This window comes from Bubalus bubalis, chromosome 19, assembly GCF_019923935.1.
Source record: "Bubalus bubalis isolate 160015118507 breed Murrah chromosome 19, NDDB_SH_1, whole genome shotgun sequence".
Lineage (NCBI taxonomy): Eukaryota > Metazoa > Chordata > Mammalia > Artiodactyla > Bovidae > Bubalus > Bubalus bubalis.
The window spans coordinates 1836778-1853689 of NC_059175.1; the positions used below are offsets into that span (position 1 = coordinate 1836778).

Consider the following 16912-nt stretch of genomic DNA (forward strand, 5'->3'; position numbering starts at 1 on the left):
ATCCTCCAAATAGCCCACTACAATCAATACTATTATCTCCATTGTACGGATGAGAAAACGGAGCCTTAGAGAGATTCTGTACTTGGTCAAGGACCCACAGCCAGGATTCAGTACAGACCATCGATGCCATGGCTGAAACTTCTCCGCTGCACCTGGTGCTGGGGAGCCCTGGACTTACCATGAGTGAGCAAACCAGGAAAAATGAAGTAAGGGAAAAGCTGGCCTCCTTAAAAACTGCTCATATTTTCCCTGGGGAATCCTTTTCCACAGAGAGGCAGAATTCTCCGGGCAGGAGAGGCAGAGGCAGTCCTGGCTGAGGAGGTAAAGGGAAGGGATACAGTTTCAGACCGTAAAACAAACACACTTGGAACAAGCTGACCCCTTGCTCAAGATAATGGACACCAGAGGCTGGGAGAGGCGGGGACTCCACAAACGTCTCCAGGGAGATGGAGTCAGAGGCGGAGTTGGAATGCAGGTCCCTGAAGCCCAGACTAGGATGCTTCATCACGCTAGATTCCACTGCCACCAAATATGCCCAAAGTCTGGGGTCTCCACGAATAAGCTCCGGGCCCGCTCTTCCAGCCTCTCTCCTCCCCTACAATGGGTCTGCGAGGCGTGCACTCTGGGCAAGGCCCCACCTGTGAAGGGGCCCAAACAGAGCCCAGCCTCGCCCCTGGGAGGGAGGCGGATGTTGAGGACTGAGGACCACAGTCCTCGGCCCCCATCCTCCTCGGCCCAGAAGGTAACGGGCACGGCAGTAAAGGGAGTGTCTGCAGGGCGCTGGCAACTCCTGTCTGTGACTGAGCCATTCCTGTTGGCAGCACCAGCAGCTCTCGGAGGGCAGTGTGCGCTGCTGGGGTGGGACCCGGTCAAACGGGGGGCTCCCCAGTCAGTGGCTGCATTCTGCTTCTTGCCCTCTTTTGCTTCTCTTCCTCTGAGAAGAAATGGGATCTGGAGGGAGGGAGGGAAGGAAGAAAGAGAGGGTAAGGGAAGGAGGCGGGGAGGAAAGAGGACTGGTCATCCACAAGCACTCAGTCCTGCGGGTGGACTGTGGACTTCTCAGCCTCCTACAGTTTGGCTCTACGTTAAAGACATGTCCTCCAGCACCAATAAAAGTTCTGAGAACCGGGCTTCCTGTGTGCTAGAGACCCCAGGAAGGCTGCATGGAAGAGGTGCGACAGGAGCTGAAGGATGGTTAAAACGAGCTAACACAAAGCATTTTCAAATAAAAGGAGACCAAGGGGATTTGTCACCTGCAGAGCTGAACTCGACGAAACTGTTGAGACTGAAGGGAAACAATAACACTGGGAACTCAGATCTTTCAAAAGGGATGAGGAACATCAGAGACGATAAAAATTCTGGGCAAATATTATTAAAGTTTTTTTCTCTTCCTAATTTATTTAAAACACCCAAGACGGTTTAAAAAAAAAAAAACAAAACCTGTAACATTGTCATGTAGAGTCTAAAATGTATGTAGGTGTATATAGATTTTCAAATGGGAACTTTACTGTAGGGAATAGGGTTTTGTGGTAAATGGATCTATATAAGTACAAGGGTTTTTTTCCTGCATAATTTGTAAAAGCGGTACAACCTTAATTCTAAATAGACTGTTAAGGGAAGTTAAGGAAGTCATTATAATCTCTAGAGCAAATAATGCAAAATAATGCAAAGAAGTGGAAATAAAATGCCAATAGATAAACTAAAATGGAGCCTTTAAAAATATTCAAATAATTCTTTAAAATACAGAAACTGCAAAACACCTGAAAAACTTAAGCAAACAGAAGAGGAAAGATAAAATAATAGATCAAATCCAGTCAAATCAGCAACTATATTAACTGTTAATGAACTGAACATTGCAATGAAGTGGCAGAGATTTGTGGGGTTAATTAAAGAGGAGAACTCAACTGTAAGCTGTCTACAGGAGACAGGCTTTAAGCAGAGAGGACCCAGGAGGGTTAAACATCAATGGATGAAAAGAGTAAACACAAAAAGCAGATGGTGCTATTAGATAAAATAGACCAGAAGACCAGGAATATTATCAGAGAAAAATGGGACTTCTTTTAAATTAATTTTTATTGGAGTATATTTGCTTTACAATGTTAATTTCTGCTGTACAACAAAGGCAATCAGCTACACACACACACACACACACACACACACACATATATATATATATATATATATATATATATATATCGCATCTGTTTTGTATTTTCTTCCCATCACCACAGAGCACTAATTTTCCTGAGCTACACAGTAGGTTCTCATTAGCTATCTATTTTATACATAATAGCATATATATGTCAATCTCAATGTCCAAAAAAAAAATGGAAACTAAGAGAAGTGAGAAATAAATTCAAGGGATTAGATCTGATAGACAGAGTACCTGAAGAACTATGGATGGAGGTCCGTGATATTGTATAGGAAGCAGGGATCAAGACTATCCCCAAGAAAAAGAAATGCAAAAAAGCAAAATGGTAGTCTGAGGAAGCCTTACAGATAGCTATGAAAAGAAAAGAAGTGAAAGGCAAAGGAGAAAAGGAAAGATATACCCATTTGAATGCAGAGTTCCAAAGACTAGCAAGGAGAGATAAGAAAGCCTTCCTCAGTGATCAATGCAAAGAAATAGAGGAAAACAATAGAATGGGAAAGACTAGAGATATCTCCAAGAAAATTAGAGATACCATGGGAACATTTCATGCAAAGATGGGCACAATAAAGGACAGAAATGGTATGTACCTAACAAAAGCAGAAGATATTAAGAAGAGGTGGCAAGAATACACAGAAGAACTATACAAAAAAGATCTCCATGACTCAGGAAACCACAGTGGTGTGATCACTCACCTAGATCCAGACATCCTGGAATGCTAAGTCAAGTGGGCCTTAGGAAGCATCACTATGAACAAAGCTAGTGGAAGTGATAGAATTCCAGTTGAGCTATTTCAAATCCTAAAAGATGATGCGGTGAAAGTGATGCACTCCATATGCCAGCAAATTTGGAAAACTCAGCAGTGGCCACAGGACTGGAAAAAGGTCAGTTTTTCATTCCAATCCCAAAAAAAGGCAATGCCAAAGAATGCTCAACTACCACACAATTGCATTCATCTCACACGCTAGTAAAGTAATGCTCAAAATTCTCCAAGTGAGGTTTCAACAGTACGTGAACCATGAACTTCCAGATGTTCAAGCTGGGTTTAGAAAAGGCAGAGGAACCAGAGATCAAATTGCCAACACCTGCTGGATCATGGAAAAGGCAAGAGAGTTCCAGAAAAACATCTATTTCTGCTTTATTGACTATGCCAAAGCCTTTGACTGTGTGGATCACAACAAACTATGGAAAATTCTTCAAGAGATGGGAACACCAGACCACCTGACCTGCCTCCTGAGAAACCTGTATGCGGGTCAGGAAGCAACAGTTAGAACTGGACATGGAACAACAGACTGGTTCCAAATACGGAAAGGAGTTTGTCATGGCTGTATATTGTCACCCTGCTTATTTAACTTATACGCAGAGTACATCACAAGAAACGCTGGGCTGGATGAAACACAAGTTGGAATCAAGATTGCCCACAGAAATATCAATAACCTCAGATATGCAGATGACACCGCCCTATGGCAGAAAGTGAAGAAGAACTAAAGAGCCTCTTGATGAAAGTGAAAGAGGAGAGTGAAAAATTTGGCTTAAAACTCAACATTCAGAAAACTAAGATCATGGCATCCAGTCCCATCACTTCATGGCAAATAGATGGGGAAGCAATGGAAACAGTAAGAGACTTTATTTTTTGGGGCTCCAAAATCACTGCAGATGGTGATTTCAGACATGAAATTAAAAGACACTTGCTCCTTGGAAGAAAAGTTATGACCAACCTAGACAGCATATTACAAAGCAGAGATCCACCTAGTCAAAGCTTTGGTTTTTCCAGTAGTCATGTATGGATGTGAAAATTGGACTGTGAAGAAAGCTGAGCACTGAAGAACTGATGCTTTTGAACTGTGGTGTTGGAGAAGACTCTTGAGAGTCCCTTGGAACGCAAGGAGATCCAACCAGTCCATCCTAAAGGAGATCAGTCCTGAATATTCATTGGAAATATTGATGCTGAAGCTGAAACTCTAATAATTTGGCCACCTGATATGAAGAACTGACTCATTTGAAAATACCCTGATGCTGGGAAAGATTGAAGGCAGAAGGAGAAGGAGATGACAGAGGATGAGATGGTTGAATGACATCACCAACTCAATGGACATGAGTTTGAGTAAACTCCGGGAGTTGGTGATGGACAGGGAGGCCTGACGTGCTGCAGTCTGTGGGGTCGCAAAGAGTCGGGCATGAATGAGTGACTGAACTAAACTGAACTGAACTGAAGAGAATTTATAACCTGCAGACCTAAACTCAAGGAAATTGTTCACACTGAAGGGAGATGATAGTATTGGAAACTCAAATCTTTCAAAAGGAATGAGGAACATCAGAAATGATAAAATTCTGGGTAAATATTATTAAAGTCTATTTTTTCTTCCTAATTTCTTTAAAATATACAAGCCTGTTTGGAAAAAAAAAAAAAGCAGTAAATGTATGTCAATCCCGATTTCCCAGTTCATCCCTCCCGCTTTTCCCGTCTTGGTGCCTATGTGTTCTCTGTGTCTGTGTCTCTGTATCTGTTTTGCAAATCAGATAAAAAATGGGCACTTTCAAAGTGATAAAGTGGTCAGCTCATCAGATAGACAAATATTACAAATGGAAAAACTTTATGTGAAGCAAAACTGACAGAATGAAAGGGAAAAGTAAAGAATTTCACAGTCTTGGTTGGAAGATTTAACACTTCTCTGTCAACAACTGATAGAATAAATAGTCAAAAGAGTCAGTAAAGACATAAAGGGTCTGAACAACACTAGCAACCACCTTGGCCAAATGGATATTTCTGGAGCACTGCATTCGATAGTGTAGAGCACATATTGTTTTCCAGGGCAGATGGTATGTTCACCATATGCTGGGCCACGAAACAGGTCTCACAGAATTTAAAAGGATTTAAAACACTGTGCTAAGTGGAAGGTACCAGACACAAAGAGCATTAATAAATAATTACATAAATATTTATATACAATTCTAGAATAGTCAATCTATAGTGACATAAAACAGATCAATACGGGCATACTTCAGAAATACTGTGGGTCTGGCTCCAGACCACCAGGATAAAGCAGATACAGCAATAGATTTTTGGTCACATGAATTTTTTGGTTTCCCAGCACATATAAGAATTACGTTTACATTGTACCGTAGTCTATTAACTGTGCAAAAGTGTTACATCTACAAAAACAATGTTTATACCTCAATTTAAAAATTTGTTATTGATTGTAAATGCTGAGCTTTATATGAGCCTTCAGTGAGTCTTAATTTTTTTTGCTGGTGGAGGGTTAGCAAAACATCACGCAGAGACAGGATGTAAGCAAATATTGCTGGAAAAATAATACCGATAGACTGGCTTGGTTCAGGGTTGCCACACACCTTCATTTTGTAAACATATCTGCAAAGCACAATGAAATGAAGAGCAATCAAACAAGGGAGGCCTGTAGTTGCCTAGGGCTGGGGTGAGGGCAGAGGTGAAGGTTGGTTGGGAAGGGACCCCAGGGAACTTTCTGGGATAATGGAAACGTTGTATACCTTGGTTATTGTGGTGATGACATGGGTGCGTCTATTTGTCAAAGTTCATGGATCTGTACACTTAAAATATGAGCATTCTACTGCAGGTAAATTATACCCGAATGAAGTGGATTAAAATTAAGAGAGACTTTTGGAATGTATACCAGGAAGTGACAAAGCTGGTTAGAACGCTAGTTGAGACTGGTTCCAGGACACTGAATTAATTTAGTTGCCAATATTTAAAACCTGTGAGATGTCAGGCAAACATGAAGACTTGGGCTTCTCTGAAAAGGAAGAAGCTCTGGCAATACTAAGACAAGATTCACCACCACCCCCGACCCCGCTGCCACTCTACCCCTCCTGTGCCATATTCTTGCCCCCCACCAAACCGTGGCTGGAGCAGGGTAGCAGTTGCTCCCTTTAGACGGAGCACTGGCTTTCCAGCGACCTTGCAAACTTCACTGTGTGCGTGACCTGTCTAGCCCTGGATGCCTTTGAGTTTGTGACCCACTGACCGGAGTGATAGAACTAATCCTCACTTGTTATGTAATTTAGCCCCTAGAGCTTCTGTATGTATTCTCAGCATCTGACTCTCATCCCTACCAGGCTCAGATGTATGGTTTCAGTGTTATATTAGAGAACGTTGTGTATATTATCTTACGAAATCCTCAGAGCAACCCTACCAAGCAGGTCTTATAATCACCCCCAATATGTAGCTGAAAAAGCTGAGACACAGGGAATAATTAAATACATGTCCATGTTTACACAGGCACTAAGTGTTGAAGCCATATTCAAACCCAGAGCCATCTGATGTCAGGGCTTATGCATTTCCCAGGAAGTCCCGCTGGGCAACTCCAGGAAGCAGGCGTCCCATGGAATGCCATGGAACTGTGTGGGCTCCAGGGGGCGCCACTCACACAGGACACAATGTAAGTGGTGTCCTCTTGTGTCTTGCAAAACGGAAGGGTAGGGTAGCCAATGGAAGAGGGAAACTCCCTTTAACTTTGGGAATTTATCTCTGTCAACGAAATTTCCCCTATTGCCTACTATGAGCCAGGCGCTGATCTAAGTGTAGGAGACATCAGTCTTTTCAGTTCAGTCGCTCAGTCACATCCCTGACTCTTTGTGACCCCATGGACTACAGCATGCTAGGCTTCCCTGTCCATCACCAACTCCTGGAGCTTGCTCAAACTCATGTCCATCGAGTTGGTGATGTCATTCAACCATCTCATCCTCTGTCGTTTCCTTCTCCTCCTGCCTTCAATCTTTCCCAGCATGAGGGTCTTTTCCAGTGAGTCAGTTCTTCACCCCAGGTGGCCAAAGTATTGGAGTTTCAGCTTCAGCATCAGTCCTTCTAATGAGCATTTGTGACTGATTTCCTTTAGGATTGTCTGGTTGGATCTCCTTGCGGTCCAAGGGACTCAAGAGTCTTCTCCAACACCAGAGTTCAAAAGCATCGATTCTTCTGTGCTCAGCTTTCTTCACAGTCCAGCTCTCACATCCATACATGACCACTGGGAAAACCATAGCTTTGACTAGGTGGACCTTTGTCAGCAAAGTAATGTCTCTGCTTTTTAATATGCAATGAGCAAAGTCCCTATACTAATGGAACTTACCTCCTAATGGGAGAAACAGCCAGTTAAACATAAGCAGGTTATGTAATTACATGAACATCTAATATCATGCCAGTTAATGATCATCACTGTGAGGTGAGCTGAAGCAGAGTCAGGGCTCAGCAGTGACTGGGGACACTATTTAAAAAGAGGAGGTGCCAGAAGTCTCTCTCAAGACATGGCATTTGAGTAGAGACTAGGGGGTGTGAAGGAGCCAGTCCCACAAAGAACTGGAAGAAGACGAGTCCAGCAGGGCCACGGGAATAGTCAAGTGCAAAGGCACTGGAGAGGGGATGAGCTCGCGGCACCTTTGATGTTAGGACGAGACACCAGTAGGACCTCACAGGCCTGGGCGATAGTGTGGGTCTCATTCTATCTAAAGAGGAGAATGGTGGGGCAAGAATTTTTGTGGGGGGAGAGGTGGACGAGAGTAAGCTCGGGGCTCTCTGAAGGGTTATCACAGGGCTTAACACCCACCCCAGGAGCAGCCCGCTGTCCTCCTGAATGTGTCTGTCAATTAAAGTGTGCCCAGCAGTGCTTCTCATTGTGATTGTTTTTTCCAAAATACAGGTGTCGAGAGCCTGGCTTCCAGCAGGATGGCAATGACACCTGCTCTGGTTTCAGTAAATCCTTCTTATGCAAAATTCCAGCTCCATCTCAGTCACCAAAGCCTCTGACCCTTTCCACCCGAGTCTCTGGGTGTAGCATGTGCCAGACAAAGAGGGAAACAGTGTCGCTGAGTGAGGAGGCGAACAAACCCCAGCCCTGCCAACCACTTACCCCTAGGTGAACTGGGTGAGTCATTTGTCTGCTACATACAAGGGGGTTATGCATGCCTCATTTCCAGAGTGGCTCATGGTCATTGATCAAGATCAGTTGTTTTTTTTTTAATGTCTCGATTTTAAAAATTTATTTGTTTGTTTATTTTTGGCTGTGCTGCTGCCACAGAAACTGCTTCTGGGTAACAATAGTTGAAAAGGGACACAGGGGAAGGGTCTTGAGTGGCTCAAGGATCAAACATAGGACTGGGGAACCAGGTGCCGGAGGAAGATAGATGCCAAGGAGGACCATGTGCAGGAATGACAGTCCAGGTCAGCCGCTGGGCCTGGTAGTGAGGACCACAGTACTCCACCGGAGTAGTTCTTACCTGGCCCACTCCTCAAGACCCAGAGCCCAAGGGAAACATGCGAATGATCAAGCTGAGGTCCTGTATCCCCAGTCAGCCTGAGTAGGGAGAGGTGGCATCTGGGCTCTGCCATCTAGGACTAACACAAAATTCTTCCCTAATGAAAAGGGGCTCAAGACTTCTAGAGTGGTCCAGTGGATAAAAATCTGCCTGCCAATGCAGGGGACACAAGTTCAATTCCTAGTTCAGGAAGCTTCCACATGCTGCAGAGCAACCAAGGCCCTTCGCCACAACTATCGAGCCTGCGCCATAGAGTCCGTGCGCGGCGGTGAGTGAAGCCACAGCAGCACAGCCGAGAAAGCCGAGCCCAGCGACGAAGAGCCAGCACAACAAAAATAAAATTCATCCATTAATTTTTTAAAAGGTGGGGGCTCGGATGCTGACTGGAAAAAAGCAACGTAACATTTGAAGAGGCAGGCGTAGTAAGAACCTTGTGGGAGTTCACACATTCTGATGCTTTGCTGCTGCTGCTGCTAAGTTGCTTCAGTCGTGTCCAACTCTGTGCAACTCCATAGACGGCAGCCCACCAGGCTCCCCCGTCCCTGGGATTCTCCAGGCAAGAACACTGGAGTGGGTTGCCATTTCCTTCTCCAATGAAAGTGAAAGTAAAGTTGCTCAGTCGTGTCTGACTCTTCGCGACCCCATGGACTGCAGCCTACCAGGCTCCTCCATCCATGGGATTTTCCAGGCAAGAGTACTGATGCTTTGGGTGCCAGCTAATCACAAGTCTGTACTATAGAGTCCATGGAGTTCTCCAGGCCAGAATACTGGAGTGGGTAGCCTTTCCCTTCTCCAGGGCATCTTCCCAACTCAGGGATCGAACCCAGGTCTCCCACATTGCAGGTGGATTCTTTACCATCTGAGCCATAAGGGAAGCCCAAGAATACTGGAGTGGGTAGCCTGTCTTTTCTCCAGCAGATCTTCCTAACCCAGGAATCAAATCGGGGTCTCCTGCATTACAGGTGGATTTTTTACTAGCTGAGCTATCAGGGAAGCCCCAAGTCTGTACTGCTGCTGCTGCTAAGTCGCTTCAGTCATGTCTGACTCTGTGTGACCCCATAGACGGCAGCCCACCAGGCTCCTCTGTCCCTGGGCTTCTCCAGGCAAGAATACTGGAATGGGTTGCCATTTCCTTCTCCAAAGTCTATACTGCTGCTGCTGCTGCTGCTGCTGCTGCTGCTGCTAAGTCGCTTCAGTCGTGTCCAACTCCGTGCAACCCCATAGACGGCAGCCCACCAGGCTCCCCGTCCCTGGGATTCTCCAGGCAAGAACACTGGACTGGGTTGTCATTTCCTTCTCCAAAATCTATACTAAAGGCATCCAAATTCAGTATTAGAAATGACTCTTCTGGACAAACTACGTCAGATTGGGTTTCTCAGTTGACGCTAGTGTTAAAGAACCCATCTGCCAATGCAGGAGATGTAGGTTCAATGCCTGAGTCGGGAAGATTCCCTGGAGGAGAGCATGGCTACCCACTCCAAAAATCTTGCCCGAAGAATCCTCATGGGCCCAGGAGCTTGTGGGCTTCAGTGCATAGTGTTGCGCAGAGTTGGACATGACTGAAGTGACTTTGCACACATGCATGTATGTCAGATTCAGCTGTGAGTCACCAGTGTGGAAGGAAACCTAAGACTTTATCCTTTGGGTGATGGGAAGACACAGAAGGATTTAAGCTGGGGTGGAGGATACACAGAACCAGAGAGAGATGAGAGAGGTGGCGAATCAGACAGTACGGTGGGGTTTGGATGGAGGAGCCGGACTTGAGACATTCTTAAGAGAAGAAGGCAGCAGGATTTGAAGCTACAGGGACGTGGTGGGAGAGGGAGAAGTAAGAATCAAGAGCTCACCAAATTCCTGCCAGAGGAGACCAAACATCTCCAAACACCTCTCCCCAAGTGCTTCATTTTTGTTAGCAAGGGAAGGATATTGTAAAGGCCAAATTGCACAACCAAAGAGGAAATCCAAAGGCAGACAAAGAGAATAATAGAAAGGACTCTGTGTTTGACAGGGTGATTCATTATTATTCTTTAAGGTAAGAAGGAAAAAAATAATTGGTCCTGGATGAAGAAACTGGGCTTGGCTGAGCCTGACGTAAGTCTGCTCCAGAATTCCTCGGGGGCATGTGGCTGAGGGATGAGAAGGAAGGAGGGGAGGAATGGGGCCACCAATGCTTAAAGAGACATTTTGTCCCGGCCTGGGGCTGGGGAAACTGAGAGGACTGGGTTTTACTGCTTGGAAGGGAGGAAGATGTTGGCAGGACTCAGCATTGTCCCTGCAGATGAGCCCTCTTGCCAACGTACTTGGTTTTAAATACATCTTCAGGCTAGCCTGAAAGGAACCCAACCTGGGTCCCATCTTTTGCAGATGAGGAAATGCAGACCGCAAAAGTTGGAGCAGCTGAAAAAGGTCACGCTGTTAGGAAGTGACGGAGCACAGGCTAAACGGGCCTCAAGGTTCCTGGCTGCCACTGGAGCCCTGGGGCCCGGAGCCGCTGGTCCTAGGGTGGCGATGTACGGCCGGAGACTCTCCCACTGATCTAGCCGCCAGCACAGTGTTTGCTAATAATAGGAGGGAATTCATTTTCCTTGGTGACTCAGACAGTAAAGAATGTGCTGCAATGTGGGATTCCCAGGTTCGATCCCTGAGTCAAGAAGATCCCTTGGAAAAGGGAATGGCAACTCACTCCAGTATTCTGGCCTGGAGAATCCCATGGACAGAGGAGTCGGGTGGGCTACAGTCCATGGGGTCGCAAAGAGCTGGATATGGCTGTGCGACTAACACACGCACACACACACTCTGGTATCAGTTGATCTATCAAGTCACCAGGATGAATTGAATATTTCCTATGTGGATTCTGAGCAGAGGAGAAGAAAATCAATGAAGCTTTAACAAGTCAAAGAGTCTTCCCTGAGAGTAGAAAGGAGTAGGGTGGAGGGGGGAATGGATATACCCGGAGGGGAGAAGAGAGTCATCCAGGAGGGCAGGACATAGGATGCATCTTAACAGGTCCTCCCATTGATTTTTTAATGCTCCTGTAAGAGTGGTGAGATTTGAGTGGTTAAATTTGAAGCCAAACTTAACCATGGTCTGTAAGGATTCCTAGGCTCTGTATGGAGGTAAGACAACCAAAGATGTGGAACTGGGAGACCAAAATAATGAAATTTCTGGCACAGTCCAGTGGTTTAGGTCAAAGATCAGTAAACTTCTGTGTTTAGCTCTACAGGCCAAGAGGCAAAACCCAGGATACAATGAAGGTGCAATTTTTTATGAATAAAAAATGCAGTAAAAATAAAATAATAGAGTCCCAAGTTTTGAAACCCAGTTCTAGTAATGAGAAGACGGGAGTCTGCTGGGGGAACAATATTTCATTTAACTGGGGCTCAAAGTGGCTGTCATGTGTCCTCAAAGGCAATTGCAAGTGTTCCTCTGTTAATGCTGATCTGTAGTGGATTTTATATGCTGCATATTTTTTGTTGTATATTTTACAAGTATTTCTTCCCAATTTGTTCCTTACATATATTTTTGTTGTTGTTTGTTGTTTACTTTTCGGCCCCACAGCCTGCGGGATCTAGTTCCCCGACCAGGGATGGAACCTGTGCCCCTGCGTTGGGAGGATGGAGTCTTAGCGCTGGAGCCGCAGGGCAGTCCCCGTCGCGTCATATTTGAGTGTCTTTTATGCGGAGAGGTGGCACCTGCGCTACCCCTTTGATTGGCAGCGTGCCAAACAGCAGCGCTAAGCTCCCAGCAACTGCAGCTCCGCCAAGCACAAAAGCCCCGGAGATGGGAGGTAAACCAATGAACGGCTGTTATTCCAATTAAACTTTATTTATGGACACTTAAAATTTCAGTTCAGTTCAGTTCAGTCACTCAGTCGTGTCCGACTCTGCGACCCCATGAATCGCAGCACACCAGGCCTCCCTGTCCATCACCACGTCCCGGAGTTCACTCAGACTCACGTCCATCGAGTCGGTGATGCCATCCAGCCATCTCATCCTCCGTCGTCCCCTTCTCCTCCTGCCCCCAATCCCTCCCAGCATCAGAGTCTTTTCCAATGAGTATTTTCACATGTCACAATCTTCTTCTTTTGATTTTTTTAAAAATTGTTTAGGAATACAGAAGTCTTTCCTAGCTCTGGGTTGGGGAAGGGGCAGGGTGGTGGGGATACAAGACAAGTGGTGAGTGACACCGGTTCATGAGTCACGCTTAGCCTGGCAAATTCAGCTGTTTGTGAGCAGAATGGCCGAAGGACATCTCTGATATTATGCCTAATAACTGACTGGCTAGGAGGAAGTATCTGATAGTGTAGATGGAACTAGAAATAAAAAGTTAGTGAAGCTCCTGGAGCCTTGAGAGGATATCTGCCTCAGATCCGAAATGAAGGTTCTCCAGATCATCCCAGACTTGGTGGGTTTGGTGAGACCTGCCAGTGTTTGCTTGGCCCAAGACTGATTTTGGAAGCCTGATCATCAATACCATGTGTCTGTGTGGTCACTCCAGGCCCCCAAAGTCTTAATACTTAACACAGGGGTTTCCACAGGATGGGGCCAAGTTGCCTAAAAAAGATAACCTCCCAGACAGCTGAGACCCAGGCAAGAGGGTCGGTTGGGACATGGAGAGCACATGAACTGCCTGGGCATGGAGACAGCCCTTATCTCTAGCTTCTCGGGGAAGTGTGGCACCTGTTTATGGGTAAACCCAGGGCCTAGCTCAGCTGGAGGCAAGGTAATGGGGCAAAGCAGAGCTGGAGAACACCCAGGCCAGGCCGCCTGAGGTTTAACCCTTTCTAGGAAAGCAGAGGCTAAATATATTAGGTTGGTGCAAAAGTAATTGCGGTTTTGTATTATTGAACTTTATTGTTTGATACTGGAGTAGAAGAACTGTTTTCACTCAGTCAACCAGGCTCCTCTGCCCATGGGATTCTCCAGGCAAGAACACTGGAGTGGGTTGCCATTCCGTTCTCCAGGGGATCTTCCTGACCCAGGGATTGAACCCAGGTCTCCTGCATTGCAGCAAGATTCTTTACAATCTGAGCCATTACTTGCTGTTTACTTTATATTTATTTTAGACTAGGGAAATGATGTTAAACAAAAAGCAAATCTGAGCGATTTTCTTATTCAAGTTCAAAATGGGTTGTAAAAGAGTGGGGACAACTCTCAGCATCAACAATGCCTTGGCCCAGGAACTGCTAATGTGCAGTGATGGTTTAAGCAGTTTTGCAAAGGAGATGAGACCCTTGAAGATGAGAAGGGTAGTGACCAGCCATCGGAAGTTGACAACAACCAACTGAGAACAATTAACGTTGCTGAAGAACTCAACGCCAACTGCTCTATGGTTGGTTGGCATTTGAAACAAATTGGAAAGGTGAAAAAGCTCAAGAAGTGGGTGCCTCATGAGCTGACTGCAGATCAAAAAATCATCTTTTGGAAGTGTCATCGTCTCTTATCCCATGCAACAACGAACCATTTCTCGATCAGATTATGACACGCAATGAAAAGTGAGTTTCATACAACTGGCAATGACCAGCTCAGTAGCTGGACCAAGAAGAAACTCCAAAGCTCTTCCCAAAGCCAAACTTGCAACAAAAAAGTCACTGTTTGGTGGCCTGCTCCTGGTCTGGTCCACTACAGCTTTCTGAATCCTGGCAAAACCATTATATGTGAGAAGTATGCTCCGCAAATCAATGAGATGCACCAAAAGCCACAGCACCTGCAGCCAGCATTGGGCAACAGAAAGGGCCCGATTCTTCTCCACGACAACGCCCAGCAGCATGTCACACCACCAATGCTTCAAAAGTTAAATGAATCGGGCTATGAAATTTTACATCACCTGCCATTACTCACCTGACATCTCACCAAATGACTACCACTTCTTCAAGCATCTCGACAACATTTTGCAGGGAAAACACTTCCATAACCAGCAGGAGGCAGAAAATGCTTTCCAAGAGTTTACTGAATCCCATGGCATGGGTTTTTACACTATTGGAATAAACAAACATTTCTCATTGGCAAAAATGTGTTGATTGTAATGATTCTTATTTTGATTAATAAAGATGTGTTTGAGCCTAGCTATAATGATTTAAAATTCACGGTCCAAAATTGCAATTACGTTTGCACCAATCTAATGTAAGCACACCCCCAGTTAAAGGACCAGCCCTAATCAACCCCCATATTTTCAGCTGATTCCTACAGAAGATGGCAGAGCCCTGCTCCAAACCAAGACAACTCAGCTCTGCCAGGGCCCTATCAATGTCAGGTGGGTTTTGCAGATTTTAGTAAAATGGTGAGAAAAGTGCTGAGTCACCTACTCCTGCCGTCATTTACACTGCACCTACTGTATGCTGGGCGCTGTCGGGGCTGGATTGTGTGAGCAAGATCTGCATCCTCGAGCTGTACTCCAGCTCAAGGTTCTTCACTGACCCCTCCAGGCCAAGGCAGAGAGTCCAAGATTGTCCCCATTTTACAAAAGAAGCCACTGACACACACACCCAAGGTGACCCAGGATACAAGAGTCGAAAAGTGTGAAAGCCTCTCAGGCGTGTCCGACTCTTGGAGACCCCATGGACTACACAGTCCACGGAATTCTCCAGGCAAGAATACTGGAGTGGGTAGCCTTTCCCTTCTCCAGGGGATCGTCCCATCCTAGAGATCGAACCCAGGTCTCCCACATTGCAGGCAGATTCTTTACCAGCTGAGCCACAAGGAAGCCCCCAGATGAGAAATCATCACGAACTTGATGTCATCCTTGTGCAGGGGCCATGCTAACCTTCTCTGTATCATCCCATTTTAGTATATGTGCTGCTGAAGAGAGTACACAGGGTTGAAGGCGGATGATGACGCAGATCCCCTTTGTCAGAGCATGAAGTTTCCACCTTGTTAAAACACAAGACAGTTTTTCCAAACCCTCCACTATTCACTTTGTCTGACATGCTTAGTGATTGCAGCCCTGCCCCAGACTCAGCGTGGAGTACCTGGGATGGAAAGACAGGGAGCTCATTCCCTCTGCTTAAAGAGTCTGTGGTCTAGGGGACCACAGAGGCTGTGGGCTCCCCAGCCGGTCCAGGCACAGTGATGGAGTACATGAAGTGCCCTTCAGTGCAGAAGCTCAGACCTAGGACAGTCTGGAGACAGAGCTTCCATTCATGATGTCAAGCCGCTGTCCTCTGTCAGTCTTGGTCTCCTCATCTGTTAAATGGGCATATCAACAGTACCCGCTTCCGTGGACTGCTGTGAGGGCTGAGTAAGGTGGCACGGTGCCCGCACAGTCAGCACGCCATAAATGGTGGCTACTTACAGGTCCAGGAAAGAAAACTGCTAAGGACAAGGTAGAACTGTCTAGAATTCAGTAGGACAATGGATTTTGTGTGTCTGTCTCAATGTTTTGTTTTTAAATATTTCTGTACAGTGTCTGTACTGGGCACAAAACAATACCTTGAAACAACATCTTGAAACAGGTATTATTTTTTTTCCCATTTTGCAGATGAGCAAACTGAGAGCCAGTGATAGAAAGTTCTTCAAGATCACACAGCAAGAAAGGATGGAAGGCTGTGTCCCCAAATGATCCTCCCCACACTGGACTGCCCCTTCATTACATGGAGGAGGGAGTTTGGCTGTCATTTTGCCATGGACAGAACAAGAAAACCAAGGTTTCAATGGTGGCATGAAGGGCCCAAAGGGGATGAGGAGGTGCCAGCAGGAGGATTGTTAGATGCAGAATAAGTGACTCCAACAAAAGCAGAACTCCAGGAAGATTCTCAGGAGTCAGGATGGGATGCAGGCTGACGTCCCCACATCAAGCCTGTGTTCTCCAAAAGATTCTCTATGGTCCCACTGAGAGGAGGCAGGAGGGGAATAAAAACGATGACCAGCTGTGGGATGCTTCACTTCTCCCAAGTTCCCAAAACGTTTGCCACTTTCAGGATGACCCCCTCCAGTCACTGACAATGAATCTACTGTTGCTTCCCACACCTCCAACTGCCTCCCCTCAGCCAAAGGAGAGGAATCTTGATGGATTTCTGGACCCTTTGGTGCTGAATGATAGTCATAGAATGATCTGGTATCTGCTGACAGAGAGGAAGATCTGGTTGATCTAAGTCAACGTTGGCTGATGACTTAGGTGCCTCCCACCCTTTGTTCCTCTACCATGCAGACATTGTAAACTGATCGTGGTGCCCCTTCCTCTAAGGTCTGAGAAGGCCAGATATTCACATCCTGGTGCTGCCTCAACAAACTGCCGCACACTGGGTGGCTGAGATGGCAGGAATTTATTCTCTCACAGGTCCAGGGGCTGGAAACCAAGCGGGAGGCATCAGCAGGCCCTCACGCCCTCTGAGGGTTCTCAGCTCAGTTCAGTTCAGTTGCTCAGTTGTGTCCAACTCTTTGCAACCACATGGACTGCAGCACGCCAGCCTCCCTGTCCATCACAACCCCCGGAGCTCACTCAAAGCCATGTCCATTGAGTCAGTGATGCCATCCAACCATC

At 46.1% G+C, this 16912-nt stretch overlaps 1 non-coding gene across 1 annotated transcript; it reads right to left on the reverse strand.

Moving 5' to 3' along the window:
- Positions 1 to 15139: 15139 nt before the first annotated feature.
- Positions 15140 to 15244, reverse strand: LOC112580734. The gene has a single exon (XR_003105072.1). It is a non-coding gene; the product is annotated as a U6 spliceosomal RNA (small nuclear RNA).
- Between the last annotated feature and the right edge of the window lie 1668 nt (positions 15245 to 16912).